Below are 16921 nucleotides of genomic sequence, written 5' to 3' on the forward strand. Positions count from 1 at the left end.
GAATATTAAAGAAGAACACAGAGAGGTTTTAGACCAAACAGGATGACAGCATTTCATCCACAGAGACAGAGGGTGTTAAAATGTTCTATAGTTGTGCGCTGAGGAAATTTCTTTCTGCTCACACCTTTGTGAAGCCCGGAGCTGTGTCTAACAGGCTTTCTGTGCCACGTTTAGCACATACTTACAGTCTCACAGCTCCTAGAAGGGGATCTAATCTTGTTTCAAAACAAAGTCAGCTGGGTTGACCACCTTATCAGTCTGAACCTGTTAAACTTGATTTCTTTCCCAGCTGCTAGGGATTCAGGTGATGGTTATTTATGTAGAAATTTGGCAGATGTCAGGCAAAGCCAGTGATGCTTGTGTGGAGTCCTGTTTGCGCGAAATGGCAGTAAAAGGGTTCTTCTGTGAGCATTTCCCGGCCTCTTCTCCTAAGATGACCCTATCTGTGGTCTTAGACAGCAAGATGGAGCAATGTCTGAGCAAGAGTGAAATGGTATCACTGACTGTCTCGCTGCAAGCTGAATGCTTCGGAAAGTATTATTTGCATCAATTGTGTCACTGCTCCACAAATTTATGGTGCAAAGATGTTCACAGTCCTCTTGCTTTCTCTATTACGATTTGCCCTACTGCAAAACTTCCCCCCAGGCTTATTGGCAGAAAGCCCCAGGATTTCACTCTTGAAGTTCACCTGATACTTTGAATAATTGAGGGACACGAATTAATCCCCAGGGAGAAGATGTTGGGATGGTGGTGACAGCCCATGAAAAGAAGCCCGTTTACCATCCTGCAGTACAATTCTTGAGCAAAGACATCTCTTCCCTGTGTTTCCCTTCTAGAGTCGTCTTGCTTCTCTGTCTACTTTGCCGCTGTCCCTTCCTTCTCAGAGACAAGCCCTTTTCCTAAGAAGTACTGTCCATAAGCAGCCTTGCCACTTTCCTCACACTGCAGGCCCCCTCCCCAAAATATACAGGTGGTCTGCTCAAGTGAATTTCTCTTTTTTAAATTTTTCATTTGTTTTTTAAAGACATTTATTTTTGGCTGCTCTGGGTCTTCATTGCTGCATGTGGGCTTTCTCTAGTTACGGTGAGCAGGGGCTACTCTCTAGTTGAGGCATGAAGGCTCTTCATTGCAGTGGCTTCTCGTTGCAGAGCACAGACTCTGGGGCACGTGGGCTCAGTAGGTACTGGCTTATTTGCCTGTGGGCACGTGGGATCTTCCCCAACCAGGGATCGAACCAGTGTCCTGCCGGGGTCCAGCCCCGGTGGATCCAGGGAATTCGAAGCGGGGACGGCATCGGCGAGGATCAGGAAACAACTGCTTTAATTAAACGTTAATTAAGGATATAAAGAGTAATAGAATAAGGATAGCTCAGTAGGAAAATTCAGTGAAGAAAAGAGGCTGAATAATTCAGCCAGAAGGTGAGAGAAAGAACGACATGGGGAGACCAAGTTTCGGTGAACAAGGCCCGCACTTTATTTTCCAAAGTAGTTTTTATACCTTAAGTTATGCATAGAGGATAATGAGGGAAGGGGTAGAGTCATGCAGCAAGCCAGGCTTTCTTCCTGCAAACTTATCATATGCAAAAGCTTAGGTGATTTGCATCATCTTCTGGCCTGGAGGCCTGTTAACATTTTAAGACCCTTTCTTCAGAAAACTTATTTTTCTCTAAAGGTGATTGGTCAGGAGCCACCCTCCAAAAGCATTAGATAAAGTTGCATTCCTACAGAGCAAAGGTGTGGTGGGCTATAACAAGAAAAAGAATTAACTCAAGGGTCCCAGGTTACAAACATTAAAGCTACTACTTACACCAATTATATTAATCAATACACTGCCAGGGACACAGCAGGTAAGGGATATGGATAAACTTAGCAGCAAACATTGGCCCAAAAAGTGAAAATCCCTTCACCAATACAATTTCTAATCAATCTTTTAACTGCTCAAAGGAATCTGTATTTAGACAGTTTAGAACATCTCATGCCTCTCACAGTTGGGAGGCTCTGAGCAATCACATGTGGCCGGAAAAACCTATTCAGGCAGGCTAGAGGACTTCCAAAGGAGTTTGTAGGTTGAAACACTGTCACACCCAGGAATTATTAACTGGAGCTCTAAGCTAACTCTTTTTTCAGAGAGAGGTAGTGGGGGACAGCCCCCGTAAGGTCAGAGGTGTAGGTGAAAGCACAAAGCAGAAAGTAGGCAGACTCTGGTTTTGGGGGTAGATGCTTGAGAATTTCCAGGGGGACTCCTGAGGCTCGATCCCGCCTTTTCGTATGCCGAGCCTCCTTCCTCATGACCTTTGTCATGGGTGGAGCTCCTCACGCTGGATCCCGGCAGTGATAGAATTCCAGTTGAGCTATTCCAGATCCTGAAAGATGATGCTGTGGAAAGTGCTGCACTCAATATGCAATATGCACTCAATATGCAATATGCCGGCTCCCGGCAATGTCCCCTGCATTGGCAGGCAGATTCTTTAACCACTGGACCACCAGAGAAGCCCTCCCCTTTTTTTTCCTTTTAAAGACTTTTTTATGTGGACAATTTTTTAAGTCTTTATTGAATTTTATGCTTTGGATTTTGGGGCAGGAGCCATGTGGGATCTTATCTCCCCAACCAGGGACTGAGCCCACAACCCCTACGTTGGAGGGCAAAGTCTTAACCACTGGACCACCAGGGAAGTCCCAGATGAATCTTCCGTGATAAGACAAGAACAGCCTCCCCTGGAAAGGTTGTAATTTTAAGTACCATTGTCACTGTATAAGCTCCCCAACTAACCCATGTATCCAAAATCCACAATCTTGTGGCAAAAAGTAAGATGCTTCCTTTGTTGTTAAGACCCGAAATTACGATACTGCTGAATGCCACTTGCCAGACTTCAAGACCCCCATGGTTTCTCCCAGGAGGCCCCCTGGGAGCTTGCTTGTAGTAGCATCCAGGAGGGGAGAATTCATTCACTCTGGAGGCCAACTAGAGAGTCAACAGCAGTGGGATCTGCTGGGTCTCCTGCTGGCCTTGAGTCTCAGCTCTGTCCCCTGACATCAGGCCCCAGTGGAGTGCCAGGAGAGGCAGCCAGCCACATGACTCCCTGGGTCTCAGAGGGATACAGCTCTCTGAGTTTGAAGCTATTTCACCTTGGAGGTCTCAGGTGCTGGGAAGGCTGGGTGAGCCCACAAGTTCTGCTCCAAACCAGTACTGTCTGTGGACAGCCTAACCACTCATGCTAAGTCAGCCACCAGCCCAGATCTCCTCCTCTTTTATGGTGCCTTCTCTCAGTGACCCAAATGTTCTGCAGGCTGGCCCTAGGCTGGAGGACCACATATCACAAATACTTCATGTCGTTCATACTCAGAGGGAAGGAGAGAGGGTCTAATACATTTCCCCCAAAGAAGTGGCACTATTTCCTCTTGTTTCTGAATGCAAATAGATGAGGATGTGTGGGTGGGGTGGGAATTATCCCTCCATCTGGCAGTAGCCAACACCCAACCTAATCCACCCCCCTTCACTACCCACAGTTAAGCTCCATTTGTTGCCAAGTCTAAAATGGTCTTTTACACAATGACATATTTAACACGTAGTGACAGCAATACACTTCACTTACACTGGCCATTGTATTTGCTTCATATTGCTGCTGTAACAAATTACCCCAGATTTGGTGGCCTAGAACAGTATCAACTTATTATCTTAAAGTTTTGGAGGTCAGAAGTCCAGAACCAGTTTTGCTGAGCCAGAGTCAAGGTGTTGGCAGGGCTGGTTGCCCAAGAAGCTCTGAGTGGAGGATCATTTCCTTGTCTTTTTAAGCCTGTAGAGGCCACCTACTCTGCTTGGCTCAAGGTGCCTTCCTCAAATCACTCCAATTTCTTGCTTCTGTCATCACATCTCCCACTGCTCACTCTGATCTCCTGCCTCCAGAGCTCTTACAAAGAACACTCGAGACTATATCAGGCCCATCTGGATCATAGAAGATAAGCTCCGCTTCTCAAGATCCTCGACTTAATCACTTCTTCAATGGCCCTTTTGCTATACAAGGTCACATATTCACAGCTCCCAGGAATTAGGGCAATCTTTTGGGCTGTCCATTATTCAGGCTGCCATGCTCATTCTGTTTTTTTTCAGGAAGATTTTTGGATAAATTATCTCATGTAATGCTTAAGACAACCTTGAGAGGCAGGTTATTATTTCTATTTTACAAAAGGCAGGCTGAATCTAAAGTGTCCAATATGGTAGCTATTAGCTACACATGGCTATTGAACCCTTGAAATGTGACCAGTCCAAATTGAAATATACAATAAGGGTAAAATGCATACTCTTAGGTCCATTTGGTCTAATGCATAGTTTCAGTCCAATCTTTCCTTATTGATTTCCTATCTGGATGATCTATCCATTGTTGAAAAGGGGGTATTGAAGTCCTCTCTGTTATTGATTTGTTGTCTATTTCTCCCTCCAGATTTATTAGTATTTGCTTAATATGTTAAGGTGCTCCAATGTTGGGTGAATGTATTAAATATATTTATAATTGTTATATCCTCTTGATGAATTGACCCCTTTATCATCATGCAATGACCTTGTATGTCTCTTGTAGCCAATTTTGACTTATTGTCTATTTTAAGACCCAGATATTTTGTGTTGCTGTTTTTTTGTTTATTTGAACCTCAGGTTCAGATGGTTATATTGATTATACTCCTCTGTTCGTTGCACACTGTCAACATTGGTTAGATTTGTTTTTCAAATCCTGGAACTCAAAGAAGTGTCTTTCATTACTATATTCTTTTTAGAACCTCCACCCTCCCTGACTATTCATTGATTCATAAGATAATCCTATTCACAGAGAGCAAATAACCTTATGTAGAACAAAAGAATTCTTTGTTCTCAAATGCTAAATCATAGGATAAGTAAGATACTTGAGTGAACTTTGACTCTAAAGGAGATCTTTTATGTGTGTGGTATAAAATGGAAAACTATAATGCAAATTTCTTCTTGTTCTAACAACCAGGTTGACATCTTTTGCTTCTGATAGCTTGTGGGCTGAAACAAATAATATAAATCTGATTCTACTCTATCTCACTTCAACAGCATCCTTTTTTTAAAAAATATAAATTTATTTATTTTAATTGGAGGCTAATTACTTTACAATATTATATTGGTTTTGCCATACATCAACATGAATCCGCCATGGGTGTACACGTGTTCCCCATCCTGAACCCCCCTCCCACCTCCCTGCCCAACAGCACCCTTAAGTGAGTCTTGAGGAGCAGAAACGGGAGATCCCATTCCTTTTTAGTAGCAACTATATTACTCCTCCCCATTCCCTGGAACTCATACCAATATATTACATACCTTTTAGATAAGCTGGTTGCATTCTTTCTTCCCACAGCAAACAGGAATATAAGCATCCTTTTCTTTGGTGTTGGCATAATCTTACTCTTCCGCAGTTATCCTCAGGCAAATAATCTCATTGACTCTTATCAAAAAGAAAAGCCTTAAATTATTTGTTCCAATTTCAAAATAGCCACCATAGTTATATGTGTTCCAGACTAAACAACTTGGTTATTTCATTTAGTTACCAGAAGATATTTTAGTTATCCAAAGCTGTTACCTGAGAAAAATTTTGGCACTGTTTGCATATACACCTGAACCCTACCCAGGCTACAAATGGAAAGACCTTCTATGTAGGCAAGAAGATAAATCAAGCTTCTTAGTTTTCATAATAAAACTTCAGCTTTGTCATCAGCACATCCGATACATCCAGTTCCTGAATCTTATATTAACAATGTGGAGGGGCTTCCTTGGTGGTCCAGTGGCTAAGACTCTGCGCTCCCAGTGCAAGGGGCCCAGGTTCTAGCTCAGGTCAGGCCACTAGATCCCGCAGGCTGCACCTAAAGATCCCACATGCTGCAACTAAGACTCAGTGCAACTGAAATAAATAATTTAAAAAAAAAAGCAATGTAAAAGATCTATGCTTTAGGTCTAAAGTTACCTGCCATTCCGGAGAAGGCAATGGCACCCCACTCCAGTACTCTTACCTGGAAAATCCCATGGACGGAGGAGCCTGGTGGGCTGTAGGCCATGGGGTCGCAAAGAGTCTGACACCACTGAAGTGACTTAGCAGTAGCAGTACCTGCCATTTGTCTGTTAATTACCCACCTGAGACAACTGATAATTAAAAAGAGTTTTCTAAGAAGCATACCTAAAAAGAAGTATTTCTCTAGCCTAAATTCTCCTCTGGCCTAAGTTTTATTCTCATGACAGGTTAAAAACTAGTACACTCCTATGATAAACTTCTTTAAACTACTTCTGAGGAAACCTTAACAAATCTATGACTTAACATTTGGTACATATCAAGGATATACTGAGGACTTTCCATATAAAAATGTTCCTATATCACAAATAAAATTGAAGATATTTAAATTTATCATATTAGTTGAATATTTCCATGACAGATAAATTCATTTTAGAATTTGATTATAGGAAATCTTTTTTAAGTTGGTATATTTAATACGTAGTGAAGACTTCCTGTCATTGTATTTCTTTTTTTTTCTTACTCTATTGGGTAATTTGTTTTACACCAAAAACATTTTGAATTGGGGTAGAGGCAATTATTCTTGCCTGGGAAATCCCATGGACAGAGGAGCCTGGCGAGCTACAGTCCATAGGGCCGCAAAGAGTCAGACACGACAGAGCAACTGAGAGAGAGAGAGATCACCAGTTAACAATGATGTGGCAGTTTCAGGTCATCAGTGAAGGGACTCAGCCATACATACACACGTATCCATTCTCCCCCAAGACCCCTCCCATCCAGGCTGGCACCTAACATTGAGCAGAGTCCCATGCATTTTGATTATAGGAAATCCTTTTTAGGTTGGCATATTTAATTTAATATGGAGCAAAGACTTCCTGTCATTATATTTCTCAGAACGGTTTTGGGATCTTGCGGTAGTTTTGCTTAGCCTAAATGTTTATGACACAGCTGTAATCCACATGTTGCTTGGCTTTTATTCTTTTGCCATGGTTTAGTGGTATTCTAGTATCTTAGTCTTTATTATAAATCACTTCAAGTCTTTCAGGCAGTAGATATAAAATCAAAGTAATATGTGGATAAACTATACATAATTTTGATCAGTGTTATCGCCACTACTCTAGGAATTTGATAGCTTATAGTTGAGAGAGAATGAATTGCCATAGGAAAAAAGAAGGCATAGATAGAAACAGAATAAAGGTAACTTTCTGCCCAAGAGGCAGAGCAAGATGAAATAATCTAATCAATAGAGCACACTTATTTTCTAAAGTGGATTTGAATTTACATCCACTCTAGTTACTGAGATCTCCTACTACTGCTTTGGACAAATAGTTAATAACCTCTTAACCAAAAGAGGAAGATACCATCTCCGTGATTGATCTTAATTTAAGAATAATGAAAAATTATGGAGATCTCTAGACATGATTTTTTATAATGGTGTATGTCTGCAGCTTCCTTGCTTGTTTAGGAGGATTTTTTTTCTTTTCTCTTGCTTCGTTTTGCTCCGTGGACTTTTGCTAGTTTTGTCATGTCTAAGCACTCTTGAGACCACCAGCACAAATGTGTTTAGCAGAGCCCCTGTCATCAGCCCATCAGTCCTCTGTCCCATCTTCTGTGCCAACCCCTCTACTCTCAGGCTTGTAATTCCCAGTTCAGAGAGAACTGGCCGGATGGTGAGTGTCTCTGATGTCCTTCCACCACTTCAGCTGTGTGGTTGGGCTGTTGCCAGTCAACAAACAAGGTATCAGTCTCAGCTGTTTCAACTGAAGAGATTGATCCTTTTTAAATAAAATCTGTCAGGGTGAATAACATGACTCTTGGGTGCTCTGACAGGGAAGGGTCATGCTAGCAATGAAATATCAGGCCACAATCAGAGAGGAATGTGTATGGTAGCTCTAGACCTCGCCAATTACAGAAAGAGAGCTAGGGGACAAATTTGGGTGAAAGAATGGCAATAAGGTTAATATTTTTTTCTGGCGGGGGCAGGCAATGAGCCAACTGATTTTGTAGTATAATTATAATCATATTGTAGAACTGAAAAGATAACCACAATAATCAAAGTCAGGGTGTATTAAGTGATAGTCTGTGAACTGCCTTTACATTTAATGCAGAATTGTGTAGATGTGTGCAAACGTTTGTTTTTCTGGAAAAAGGGGTCATATTTTCATCAAACTTCCAAAGAGGTCAACAATCAAAGAAAAGGTTCAGAAGCTCTTACTGATCTAATCCAATGCCCTCATTTCGTAGAACCCATCCAATCACAACTCGTCAAGCTGCTGTGCTAAAGCAGAGTTGCCAGGTGAGGGATTAGCAGAAATCAATCACAGGAAAGGAGCTTTCCTAATGAGACTTTCTAAATCCTTTAGCTTGTTGCAAGGCTAAAAATACTGGAAAAGGACCAATGAGGGGCTGCAACATCTAGAACAGTAAAGACACTGTTTTTCTGCTCTGAATATTTCAGGCATGATATTTTCCACGATCATTTTCTATGTTCAGGAGTACAATTTCTCCAGAGATAACTGCATCACTTACAGTAGCAGGACCTGCACGTAGGAGGTGCTGACATCAGTTAGCAACACATGCCTGGACTCTCGTGAATCTTCCTCTCACCAAGAATACACAGATGACTCGAAACTTTGATCAGTCAACTCCTGGGTTCACTCACGACCAGTGAAAATCACCTTCACGTTTTCTCTGTGCACCCCGTGGACCATAGCTTACCAGGCTCCTCTGTCCATGGGATTCTCCAGGGAAGAATACTGGGGTGGGTTGTCATACCCTCCTCCGGGGGATCTTCCCAACCCAGGGATCGAACTCTCATCTCTTAGGTCTCCTGCACTGGCAGCTGGATTCTTTACCACTAGCGCCACCAATAAGTTGGACACAACTGAAGTGACTTAGCACGCGTGCCACTTTTTCTCAGCCATTTGTTTCCAAGGTAGCATTGCTCAATCTTGTCATCATCTAGCACGTTTCTGTTTCTGAAAGCTTTTGTTTTATTTTATAATTTTTAAAAGCTTTATATAATTTTTAATCATTGCTCTTTTGTAGTTACTGCAAAATACTGTCTATATTCCTCATGTTGCACCCTTGAGTTTATCTTATACCCAGTGGTTTGTACGTCCTACACTGCAACTCCCATATTGTCCTTCCTCGCCCCTCCCCACTGGTAAGTGCTAATGTTAGTTGTTCAGTCATGTCTGACTCTTTACATGGACTGTAGCCTGCCAGGCTCCTCTGTCCATGGAGTTCTCCAGGCAAGAATCCTGGCGTGGCTCCTGCATTGGCAGGCAGGTTCTTTACCATCTGAGCCACATGAGAAGCCCCCACTAGTAACCACTAGTTTATTCTCTATATCTGTGGCTCTGCTACTTTTTTTGTTATATTCATTAGTTTATTGTATTTTTTAGATTCCACATATAAGTGATATCATACAGTTTTTGTCTGCAAGCTTCCATTTTAAAGTTCTCCTCCTGGCAACTACTTTATCTACCCATTATTCCCCTTTATCTGTTCATTTGCAACTTTGACCTCTCTACTTCCCTGACCTTTTAATTTCCCCCACACTCTTCACCTCTGTTCCCCTGATTTATCTTTCTTCAACTCTTTTGTCTCATTGCTTTCCCATTCAACCACCTGGCCAGACAGCATTCCTTTACTCATCCAACTGCCCACCTTCTCTGTTTCTGTCTGAGTCCTCTAGAGAATATAGGTCTGTATTCTATGTGCTGTATTCTCTCTATGTAGAATTATATATATAATTAAATATATACAATTCTCTCTATATATATTCTCTGTGTCTAAAGAATGATATATGATTATATAGAGAGACAGGTACATTACATAGAATTATGTATCTCATATATTTTATATATATATATAGAGAGAGAGAGACAGAGACAGAAAGAGATTAAGATTCACTTAAGGAATTGGCCTCTTGCAATGATGGAGGCTGAAAAGTCTAAGATCTGCAGTCCCAAGCCAGAGTGATCAGGAGAGTCAATGGTGCAAGCTTCAGTCTGAATCCAAATTTAAAGGCAGGAGAAAACTGATATTCCAGCTTAAAGACAGTCAAGCAGAGAGAGAATGCTTTCTTACTAAGCCTTTTATTTTATTCAGGCCTTCAGTGAATTGGATGAGGCCCACCCATATAGTTTTATTTTTTAAAGTGTTTTGAAAATTTTATTGAGTTATAATTGGTACACAATAAACTAGATATATTTAAAGTATACAGTTTGAAAAACGTTTATATATGTCTACACTCATGAAACTGTTGCCACAATCAAAATAACAAACACATCTGTCGCCCCCTAAGTTTTCACTGTACTTCTTTGTAATTCCTCCTTCTAGTCCCTTCCTCCTGCTGCTGCTGCTGCTAAGTCGCTTTAGTTGTGTCCAACTCTGTGCGACCCCATGGACTGCAGCCTACCAGGCCCCTCCATCCATGGGATTTTCCAGGCAAGAGCACTGGAGTGGGGTGCCATTGCCTGTCAATTGCCATGCAACTACTGATCTGCCTTCTGTCACTATAGATTCATTTGGATTTTGTAGAATTTTGAAGAAATAAAATCATATAGCATACTCCTTTTTTCTTGGCTTTTTTAAAATTATCATAATTATGATTCATCACCATCATTGCGTGTGTCAATAGTGAATTCCTTTTTGTTGCTGAGTTGTATTCCATTGTGTAGATATACTACCATTTGTTTGGTCACTCACCTGATGAACATTTGGGTTTGCAATTTGGGGTTATTACAAATAAATCTGCTATATATTACATTTGTGTATATCTTTGTACAGACATATGTTTTCATTTTTCTTCAGTAAGTACCTAGAAATCAATGGCTGGGTCATATGGTAGGTGTATGCTTTTTTTTTTTTAACTTTTAATTTCTTATTGGAGTATAGCCAATTAACAAGGTTGTGATAGTTTCAGATGAACAGCAAAGGGAACTCAGCCATATGTATATGTATATTTCCATTCTCCCCCAAACTCTCCTCCTATCCAGGCTGCAACATAACATTCAGCAAAGTTCCCTGTGCTATACAGTAGACCCATATTGGTTATCCATTTTAAATATAGCTGTGTCAGTCCCAAACTCCCTAACTATGTAGGTGCATGCTTAATTTTTAAGAGGCCACTATTTTTTAGGGTAGATGTACCATTCTACATTCCCACCAGCAGTGTATGTAGTGAATGAGAATGCCGTTACTCCACCTTCTCCCCAACACTTTGTATGATCATTCTATAATTTTAGCCATTCTAATGGGCTTGTTGTGGTATCTCACTTGTAATTTTAATTTGTATTTTTTAATGGCTAGTGATACTGAGCACTTTTTCATGTGATTAATTGTCATCTACATATCTTCTTTGCTCATGTGACTTCTCAAATCTTTTGCCCATTTGAATATTTTAATACAACTTCTTCTTAATATCCTTTTTTTTTCTTTTATGGTTTATATTTTTGGTATTGTATTAAGAAATCTCTGTCTAAAGTCACAAATATTTCCTTCTGGAAGTTTTACAGTTTTTAGCTTTATAGTTACATCTGAAATCCACTCAGAATTTTTTTTTAATTTGGCATAAGGTATGAATCAAACTTTTTTAGCATATAGTTGTCCAGTTGTTACAGAATCACTTGAAAAGACTGTCTTTAACTCCATTGAATTGCTTTTGTCTTTGTTGAAAATCAGTTGGCAATATATGTGTGCATCTGTATCTGACTTCTCTAATTTGTTCCATTGCTGTACTGATCTATCTTTATGCAAATATCTCACTGTCTTGATCACAGTATCCTTATAGTAAGTCTTGAGATCAGGTAGTGTTAGGCCAAAATTGAACACAACCTCTCTTTTAACTTATACTTTTAACTTACACTTATACTTTTATTCTTTATCTTGATGAATGGTGGCATCCATTCATGCAGAGCGTCCTATTGGACTTCTTCCTCCACTCCTGCATTTTATCAATTACAAGCACTTCTTTCCACCTTTACTGTGGCTATTCTCAGCCACTATCATCTTTTCATTAAATATTAAAACTCAGTCTTTCTGTGAGTGTGTCTGTCTCTCTCTTTCTCCAAATTTTAAAGTTCATAAAGACAGAAATCATATCTACCTTGTCACCGATGTATCCTAAGTCCCTTGCATGGGGCTCAATAAACAAATTCAATGAACAGATTAATTAGTTAACTTATCACCTAGATTCTTCAACACATGCAAACCAATCTTTTAATGGGTTTTCTCTAGTCTTGGCCCAAATAATCCATTCTCCACCATTCACTGGAATAATTTTTTAAGCAACTGTGATAAAGTTCATTTCCTTGTAGACCTCTTCAATGGTCCCTCATTTCCCTCAATATCATTTCCGAGTTCCTTAAATTGATTCCCACCTCCCTCCCTAACCTGGTCATACCTCGTTCTCTGGCCCCACCTCTCCTCATACCCATCCCTAACATTATGTTGTATGCTCTCTCTCACCTTTTGATCTTAGTGGTGCTGTTTTCCTACTTGGCACAATGTTTTACCCTCCTCTTTCCTCTTCCCTTCCATCAGGCTACTTCCTGGTCACCTTTCATACTTAAGTTGTGGTGTTATCCCTGACTCCAGCCCACATGGGTTCAATTTTTTTCCTATTTGCTCCCAGAGCACCAGGTATTTCCACTTATCCATACCCACAGGAGGCTCTGTGAAAACAGAGAATGTGACTATTTTGTTAATCATGTATTCCCAGCATCTAGTATAGTACCTGGCACAAAGTGGGTGCTTGATAAATACTTGTTGAATAAATGTTGCATACCCTGACCTACATAATTTAAACTTGAGTGATTTTGAAAACAAGATTAACCTTGTTTCACATGCATTGTTCCATACTAACAGATTTAAAACTCTTTAGAACAGTCAAACTTAATACCTTCAAGAAAGGTTTCATTTTGATATATATGGATGACTTTCAAAGAAATCAAAGTCTAAATCAGTGCTTCTTAAATTTAGTGTGCATGGAAATCATTTGCAGACTTTGTTAGGAATTCCAGATTCCTGAATCCTATTCTGAGTTTCCAGTTCAATATAACTTGAAATGGAACAAGGATACTATAACATTTTTAATTAATTTATTTTTTATTGAAGGATAATTGCTTTACAGAATTTTGCTGTTTTCTGTCAAACCTCAACATGAATCAGCCATCAGTTCAGTTCAGTTCAGTCGTGTCCGACTCTGTGACCCCACGGACTGCAGCATGCAAGGCCTCCCTGTCCATCATCAACTCCTGGAGTCAGCCATAGGTATACGTATATCCCCTCCCTTTTGAAACTCCCTCCCATCTCCCTCTCCATCCCACCCCTCTAGGTTGATACAGAGCCCCTGTTTGAGTTTCCTGAGCCATACAGCAAATTCCCGTTGGCTATCTATTTCACATATGGTAATGTAAGTTTCCATGTTACTCTTTCCATACATCTCACCCCCTCCTCCCCTCTCCCCATGTCCATAAGTCTATTCTCTATGTCTGTTTCTCCATTGTTTCCCTGTAAATAAATTTTTCAGTACCATTTTTCTAGATTCCATATATATGTGTTAGAAAACAGTATTTCTCTTTCTCTTTCTGACTCACTTCACTCTGTATGATAGGTTCTAGTTTAATCCACCTCATTAGAACTGACTCAAATGTGTTCCTTTTTGTAGCTGAGTAATATTCCATTGTATATATATATACCACAACTTCTTTATCCATTCATCTGTTGCTGGACATCTAGGTTGCTTCCATGTTCTAGCTATTGTAAATAGTGCTGCAATGAACAATGGGATACGTGTGTCTCTTTCAATTTTGGTTTCCTCAGGGTATATGCCTAGAAGTGGGATTGCTGGGTCATATGATGGTTTTATTCCTTGTTTTTTAAGGAATCTCCATACCATCTTCCATAGTGGCTATATCAATTTATATTCCCACCAACAGTACAAGAGCGTTCCCTTTTCTCCACACCCTTTTCAGCATTTATTGTTAGTAGACTTTTTGATGAGGGCCATTGTGACTGGTGTGAGGTGATGTCTCATTGTAGTTTTGATTTGCATTTCTCTAATAATGAGCAATGTTGAGCATCTTTTCATGTGTTTGTTAGCCATCTGTATATCTTCTTTGGAGAAATGTCTCTTTAGGTCTTTTTCCCACTTTTTGATTGGGTTGTTTGTTTTTCTGGTATTGAGTTGTATGAGCTGCTTATATATCTTGGAAACTAATCCTTTGTCAGTTATCTCATTTGCTATTATTTTCTCCCATTTTGAGGGTTTTCTTTTCACCTTGCTTGTAGTTTCCTTTGCTGTGCAAAAGCCTTCAAGTTTAATCAGGTCCCACTTGTTTATTTTTGTTTTTATTTCTATTACTCTAGCAGGTGGGTCATAGAGGATCTTGCTTTGGTTTATGTCATCGAGTGTTCTGCCTATGTTTTCCTCTAAGCGTTTTATAGTTTCTGGTCTTACATGTAGCTCTTTAATCCATTTTGAGTTTATCTTTGTGTATGGTGTTAGGAAGTGTTCTAATTTCATTCTTTTACATGTAGCTGTCCAGTTTTCCCAGCACCATTTATTGAAGAGGCTGTCTTTGCCCCATTGTATATTCTTGCCTCCTTTGTCAAAAATAAGGTACCCATAGGTCCATGGGTTTGTTTTTGGGCTTTCTATCTGGTTTCATTGGTCTATATTTCTGTTTTTGTGCCAATACCAATATTGTCTTGATGACGTAGCTTTGTAGTATAAGCTGAAGTCAGGAAGCTTGATTCCTCCAGCTCCATTCTTCTTTCTCAAGACTGCTTTGGCTATTCGGGGTCTTTTGTGTTTCCATATGAATTGTGAAATTTTTTGTTTTAGTTCTGTGAAAAATGCCATTGGTAATTTGATAGGGATCACACTGAATCTGTAGATTGCATCTAGTAGTATAGTCATTTTCACAATATTGATTCTTCTTACCCAGGAACATGGAATATCTCTCCATCTGTTTATGTCATCTTTGATTTCTTTCATCAGCATCTTATAATTTTCTGTGTACAGTTCTTTTGTCTCCTTAGGTAAGTTTATTCCTAGATATTTAATTCTTTTTGTTGCAATGGTAAATGGGATTGATTCCTTAATTGCTCTTTCTGAGTTTTCATTGTTAGTATATAGAAATGCAAGTGTATTGATTTTGTATCCTGCAACTTTGCTAAATTCACTGATTAGCTCTAGTAATTTTCTGATACTATCTTTAGGGTTTTCTATATACAGTATCATGTCATCTGCAAACAGAGTTTTACTTCTTCTTTTCTGATCTGGATTCTTTTTATTTCTTTTTCTTCTCTGATTGCTGTAGCTAGGACTTCCAGAACTATGTTGAATAATAGTGGTGAAAGTGGACACCCTTGGCTTGTAAGGATCCTATAATTTTAATAAGCATTGTATTAATCAAGGTAGCCTATCTGCCATAACAAATAACCTCCAAACCTCAGATGGTTAACACGATAAAAGATTTATTTCTTGTTCATATCCCAAATCCAAATGGATTAGCAGATTTCCACACAGAGTTTCAGGAATCCAGACTATGTACATTTTGTGGTTCTGTCACCTTCCACTCTGTGGAAAACTCTGTATCCAGCAAAGAAATGAAGGAAGATGAAGAATGTGGTGTATATAGTACATGAGAGGTTTGAGAGTTTTTACAGGTTGTCATAGCAGTGACCATATAAGTCCAGAGCTAAATTCAATCAAGAGGTCTCCCCTAACTGTACACTGAGAATTTGAATGTGGTCTCGTAGTATGTTTATGTAGAAAAGTAAGGGCATGGTGGATATTAGCAAGCCCTAGCATTCCATCTCTGGTTCCCTTTGCTTCAGATGCACTAATCTCTGGGTAATAGTCAGGAAAAACCCAGCTATGTGGCAAAACTCAGTTCATTTCTTAGGAATTCTAAACATGATCGTTCATAGCATAGTGTGTTTTCCCAAGACTTGATTGTTTAATATCTTTGTGATTTCTCTTTAATTCTTGTTTAAAGTCATATAATATGTCAGAGGGATCAGATCCATAATTTTATTGCCCTAGAGCAAATAGTTGTTTTGTAGCTTCTGTCAACTACTGACTGTTTGTCATAAGAATTGTTTCAATGACTCGTCCTTTCTCACAGCTTCTGTTAAAGCAGTTCCTTGTAAGTTTTAGCTCTTCACATCAATTCTTTCCATGGAGCAGGGAAAGGAGGAGATTGCGACCAGACAAGGCATTTTAGCACTTCAGAAAAAAACTTTTAGTAATTAATTCTATTTCTAGATCTCTCTTTGCTTGAGTGCCTTTACATCTTTGCATTTTATTTTCTTTTATGTGAGACCTCACTCCATGTTATAACCGTTTGATTGATATTTTATTTTGCACATAAATGATTTTCCTTAGTAACTTCTTAGCAACTGACAACTTTCAGAAACTGCTTTCTTAAGTGAACTGCTTTCTGGAAGATTGCATAAGAAAGTAGTTTGTAAAGATTATATGTTATAAAAGTCCTAATAAAAATGATTGTGTGCAAATATTTTTGCCTTTAGAATTCACATGTGGAAGAGCATTTTAATACCAAAAAATGCGAATGGCTTAAAGGAGATTTTAAACTTTTTTCATGACTCAAGGACTGCAAAAATTATTTGCATGATTTGATGAGGGGCAGGGTAGCAAAGAAAATATTACTTCAACTCTAAACATACGGAGTCCATCTTCACCTTCATTTTCTGCCTTGTGGAAAGACAGCTATAGACTAAGTCTAGGGAATAATTATGCTGAGATGCCAAGAGATCATTGAGGGGAGAAGGGAGAAAATTGGAAAGCTTCTAGATGAGTTTCATCAGCTCATTGCATGGTCAGATTCTCAAATTCCCCTTTTTCTTTTCTTTTTTTTTTTTAAATTGAAA

General features: G+C 39.4%; 1 pseudogene; it reads left to right on the forward strand.

Moving 5' to 3' along the window:
• LOC133246908 (large ribosomal subunit protein uL18-like) overlaps positions 1-16921 on the forward strand; it is a 79065-nt pseudogene that overhangs the window by 20169 nt on the left and 41975 nt on the right.

Source organism: Bos javanicus, chromosome 4 (assembly GCF_032452875.1).
Source record: "Bos javanicus breed banteng chromosome 4, ARS-OSU_banteng_1.0, whole genome shotgun sequence".
Lineage (NCBI taxonomy): Eukaryota > Metazoa > Chordata > Mammalia > Artiodactyla > Bovidae > Bos > Bos javanicus.